The following is a 6,017-nucleotide window of genomic DNA, read 5'->3' on the forward strand; positions in this document are numbered from 1 at the left end:
TGCTAAGTTCGAAGAAACTGTTGACTGATTAACTCAATTCTTTACCGTTTTGCCAAATCTTAAAAGTTCTCAATGGTTCCCTCATTTTCTATAGAAATGGCAGAGTGGCATGCCAGGTCCCGGATGTGGAGCTACCTGATTAGGTATTTGTTACTGGGAACAGTAATACTTGAAGGATAGTTTCATTCTGCAGAACAGACTGGGTCACTTTCCTCATGGACTTTCACAAGTGAGGGAGAGTCTTTATGACAGTTCAGGATCCTTGCCTCAACATTTTCCATGACCTCACTAGGATCTGGATGCATACACTGATCAAGTATTCATGAGGTGACCTAATATGGCTACCAGAACTATGGATAGAGCTCTTGACCTCACTCTACTCTTTGGGAGCCCAACTACAGCATTCCCATTGGACTGAGGGTCAGAAGTGGCAGAGTGTGTGTTCAAGAGATGGCAGGGTTCGGCTGTTCGTGCAGAGATGGCTAATCTTGACATGTACTACCTGAAGTTTCATTTACACGCATCCACGCACAGGAGCTTTCCCAAAACTAACTGTTTTCATTTGAACCCAAGGTATGAAAAATCACATTTCATGTCTTAATCGGCCTTTGAAGATCTGACAGTTAGTTGCCTTAGATTGATGCCCTTACAAGGTTGATTGTCTTTGGATTGGCAGGTACCTAAGGGAGGGAGCTAGGTCCTTTGCTAATTGAGGCACTCTTAAAGTTGGAAATATTCATTGGAAACCATCCCGGCCCCATGGAGTCCAAAGGGAACCTACTTGTTAGATTTACATAAATTCTCCAACCCCCACCCCGTCCATAGTTGGGGGTAAAATAAGACAGGAATAATACGCAGGCCACTATTACAGTACTGATGGCATCGCGGGACCTATGACACTACGACTAATAGTGCTGCTTGACCCTAGCATATTACACAGCATTGACTGACGGCCTTGATCAAGCACGTCTAACCAAATAAAGGACAAAAATTTGGGACCCAGGAATGTGATATCGCACGCAGACGGTATTTTGTCTGGTGCAAAACCTCAATACAGGCTACCATCTCGCGGGGGTGAGCGGGATACTTTGAATATTTCAACTTTTTTTCGATGTATTTCGAAAATTCAAGATCATGATTGATTCACCACAATGGTTTTCAACGGGGTACTTACTTACAAAATGTTTTAATTCCAGGTAAGTTTTCCTTTAGTGGATTGAGGAGGACTTTTCCCCTTTTTACCTGGTTGGGAGCCCGGGAACCTTACGATTCCCATTCTCCCCTTGGAAGCGGGAAAGTTCCAAAGTGACAATACGTGATGTTCAGAGGAATGGTCGGGGGATTGGTAGGTCGTCGGGGAGAGAGAGATCTTTGTAAATTTGTAGTTACTATAAAAGAATTCTTCATCCTCACCCCCCACCCACCATGGAGTCAACGGGGGGAAGCTATATTTGGGGTTTAAAAAATTCCCAAAGCCACAGGGTAATGAGGAAAATAAGCACCCCTATTATAGTATGATGGCGTCGCGGGACCTATGCGCTACCGACTAAAAGTACTGCTTGACCCTAGCCATATTTTACCGTCATTGGGCTTGACCGAGCCTTGATCAAGCGCCTTTTAACCCGAATAAAAAGGGCCCAAAGGTGTGGTTTTTGCTGCAGAGCTCACGATCATTTGGGCCCCAAAGCCCCCCCCCCCCCCGGCAAGGCGGTTCGTTAGGGGGGTTCACTCAGGGGGTAAAAACAAAAGTAGATATCTTTCTCACCTACACCCTCCCCCAGGCCTGGAAAAAGTACCTAAGGTTTTAAAAAAAAAAGAATCGAGGGGCAACATTTTTTAAGAGCGCGCGTGGGAAGTTTTCCCCCCCACGCGTGGAAAACTAAATGGGGGGGGCTATTTCTTTCCAAGAGCTCCCTTTCATCCGGGAAAAGAGGGGGACCCGGACTTCGGTCGTGGCACTTCGCCGAAGCCCAGGGCAAAACCCTTTTTCACGAGAGTAAGGAGGAGCCCGCACATGGTGTTTCCCAAACGGCACCGTTTTATTTTTTATTCTCTTTTTTTTAAAAAATGTATAATTGTATTTTTGGTACCAGTTCTCTTAAACAAAACGAATGTTATTGGACGAATCCTTTTTTTTATTTTTCTTATTTTAATATTATTATTTTATAAATTTTACATCTCAAAGTTCCGCATTTTTTTATTTCAATTCGTTTTAAAATTTTTTTTTTTTCGAATTTTTTTTGGATTTTTTTATTTTTCGTGGTCTTTTAAAAGTTCTTTTATTTTTTCATTTTAGTCAGTGACGATTTACTATTTTTTTATATGAATATCGTGTTTTTTATATAATGGGCCCTTTATTTTAACGTTGTTTTTTTTTACTTAATTCTAAAAAGAACCAAAATTTTTACAAAGTTCCCGGTAAGAACAACGGGGGACCCTTTCCTTAAAAGAAAGGGTTTTCGAAGTTTAAATAGATCAGGAAGTGAAGACTTTTGCTAAGAATTTTTTTGGAAAGGACCCTGGGTTTTGGTGCTTTTTTTTAACTTTTTTGGTTTTTGTATTTTTGGTTTTATTTTTTACGTCATTTTTTTTTACATTTTTCAATTTTTCATTTTTTTAACGTTTTATTTTTTAAAAAAATATTTATCATTTTAAAATTTTATATCCCTTTTCCCTGGTAATAGAAAAAGGAAAAAGGATCTATAAATTGACTTAACCTAATCTAATAAATTTATTCTACCCATTGCGCTGGAGGTTCTCCCCGCACACGCCTCTCCTCGGCTACTTTCACGTTCCCAACTTATATTTTGCACCCAGCTTTTCACCCATACACATACGCTAGATTTAACTAAAAAATTACGCTTTTTGTCACAGGGTCCTCTGACATCCCGCTTCTCACAACACATACTCTTTCCCAATGAGTTTGAATGGGTGGGGCGTGACGCTTTTTTTTAAATTTTTTTGCGAAAATAATTGTTTGCGTGGTGGGGGGGGAAAAGAGAGTAGAGGGGGGGAAAAAAAGAGAGAGGGGAAGAAGAGAGAGGGGGTAAAAAAGGAAGGAAAGGGGATGAAGAAAAAGCGGGGAAGAAAAGGGGGAGGGGGGAGAAGAGAGAGAGAGAAGGAAGGGGGAAGAGGGAGGGGGTGAGAGAGAGTGAGTTGGGGTAAAAAGATCATATTGTATATCATAATACACAATATTACGTTTCCCACCTTTTGCTTTCCATTTCCACTTTAAGTGAAAACCAGGGTTCCCATTTGGTTTTTTGATTACCAGTTTTGGGCAAATTTGGCTTTAAAAGTTTTTGATAAAAACCCCAGTTTTTTAACGAAAAGTTAAAAAACATCTTTATTATTCGCTAAGTACGTTTTTAACAGGGGCCCGTTTCCGGGTTTTTTAAAATAACTTATATTGGGCTTATGTTCAATCGTACGATAGTTCCAGTTAATTCGGTTCAACTCAAAAATTTAAAAACCAGGAAAAAACTTGTTCAGCCTAGATTTTTGTATGGATAAAAAAGTTAGCTTTGTGGGGGAACCCACTATCTTCCAAAATCTGTAGCATGAATGTAATAAGATTAGTCACAACCCCCCTTGCATAAAATAGGACAGTGCTTCTTTTAAAGGGACTTAGGGTTGGGTGATGGAGAAAGTTGATCTGAGGGAGCCATTTAACCCAGTCTTGGGCAGGGTTTTAACTCACACCCGGATAAACCCCTTGTCCCCCCAAATGCAGGTTATGCTGGGCCAAGGGGGGCTTCCTCCACTTTTATTTTTTAAATAATAAAAAAAAAAGAATCGCATTTGTTTTTAGTTCCATGAACCCCCTGCAAAAGTTTCATCCTCCACTGAATTCCCGTGATTTAAAAATATTTTTTACCGGATGATTGGAGTAAAATGGCGCTGTTGGGTCGGCGCTAGCACGTTTTGGGGATATTTTTGGTGGGGAAAACACAGATACTGGACAGTAAAGGTGGCCCCCTCGCCTGGGTCCCTTTTTCGTCATGCGCATAAGGCTTTGTCCCCAAAAAAAAAGATGTAAATTTGAAAAAAAGGTAATAAAAGTATTTTTTTCTGTGAACTATTGTATTACTGAGCATCAGACGTCACAGTGATTAGAAAAAAACAACAAATATTTGTAAAATTTTTTTAGTATCATGATACATCCCTCCACTCTTAACAGGCCTACTTCAACTATGGTGGATCAAAGTTCTCGGCCTTATTCCTTCCATGAGCCAATGTTATTGGGTGGGCGATCCAGAACTCATGAGGCACATTTACGTAAAGGACTTTGACCACTTTATGGCAGAAGGACCATGGAGTTGCCAAGGAAAAGGGGACAGAGTACTAACCAACATGTGACTATGAAGACAGGTGAAGAGTGGAAGAAACTGAGAGCCATCATGTCTCCCACGTTCACCTCAGGCAAAATGAAGGGGATGTTCCCGCTCGTGTGCAAAAAGGCCGACCAACTCGTCTCCTCTGCTGAAGGAAGCACGCACGAAGCCCTTTGTCGACATGAAGTAAAATTTTTTGGCCGCTTCAAAATGGACACAATTGCTTCCTGCGCCTTGGTATTGAATAATTCACTAGGGATGAAAAGCCAGAATTTGCTGAAAAGTGACACCTTTTTTCAAAATTAAACCCCGGGAATGATGTGTGAATTGTTTTCGTAAGCTTCTTCCCAAGCTTGCCAAAATATTTAATATGAGATTTAAAGTACCGCAACTGATTCTTACGGAAGTTACCCTTTGAAACCATGCGAGCGAGGCAAAGTGGAATAAAAGAGGAGACTTTTGGATCTCTTGCTAGAGGCAGAAATCTCCACTGGCGATCCCGAAGAGTCCAAGCAATGCAAGACGGCAATAAAAAACATCCAAGTCCAAGCAAAGGTGAGTAGAACCCTTTCAACTAAATGAATTCATATCAAGCAGTTTACAATGTTTACAGCATGCAATTTAAGACATACCTATCATTTACAGCACTGACATCATAGAACTTGCCTAATTTTACGGATAGTGATTAAAATGCAGAATTTTCATTCTCACAGCACTGGATGAATTACCATCATCTCCCAAAGTGTCTTGTTCCTGGTCGCCGGTTACGATACCACGGCCTCCACGCTGGCCTTTGCGTCCATCCTACTTGCCAGCACCCAGAGATCCAGCAACGCCTCGTCAGGAGATCAGTGAAATGGTCGAGGAACACGGCGACATAACCTACCAGGGGGTTATGGAAGCCAAATATCTTGATGCGTGTGTAAAGGGTAAGTAACTTTGCTTCAGTGTCTTAAATGGAAGTGCTGATGTCAGATTTTATTATTATTATTATTTAGCAGGAGTAACGTACTCGATCGAACCTCAGGGAAAGAGAAAAAAACTAATCCGAACTCTTGAGACTCCAATCGCCAAATCATCAGAGAAAAAGGGAAATAAAGTTTTTTTTGAAGACAGAAAACACACACACAAATCCTCTCTCTCCCAAATCTCATATATAATATTATATAATATATATATTATAAATTATTATATAAATTAATATATATATTATAGCTTTAAATCTCAAAGTCAGCTATGAGGGAAAAAGGGGGAAAAAAAAAGAAAATCAAGAATTCAACCATGCCAGAATTGGAGAGTTGCCAAGTTTTCCTTTCCTGAGCGCCAATAACCTTTTCCCTTTCTCTCTTCCAGAAACCCTTCGCTTACCCCCCGGGGCTTTTCCTGGAGCGCAAATGCGTAAAGGAATAAAGTAAGACCTTTTTTAAAAAAAATTCAAACCCAATTTTTTAAATATAGGTTATTATGTGAATTCCCTATTCACCTTGTATGGTGCTTTTGTGTGAATTCAAAATTTACCACACACACACCCACACCCAAAACACACAACACACCACACACACCACACCACACACACACACAACACATACACAACAACACACCACCACACACCACACACACCAACACACACACACCACACAATATATATATATATATATATACATACATTAAAATAAATTATAT

At 40.3% G+C, this 6,017-nt stretch overlaps 1 pseudogene; it reads left to right on the forward strand.

Moving 5' to 3' along the window:
• Positions 1 to 1,134: 1,134 nt before the first annotated feature.
• Positions 1,135 to 5,744, forward strand: LOC119573608 (annotated as a pseudogene).
• The last annotated feature ends 273 nt before the right edge of the window (positions 5,745 to 6,017 follow it).

Source organism: Penaeus monodon, chromosome 5 (assembly GCF_015228065.2).
Source record: "Penaeus monodon isolate SGIC_2016 chromosome 5, NSTDA_Pmon_1, whole genome shotgun sequence".
Taxonomy (NCBI): Eukaryota; Metazoa; Arthropoda; class Malacostraca; order Decapoda; family Penaeidae; genus Penaeus; species Penaeus monodon.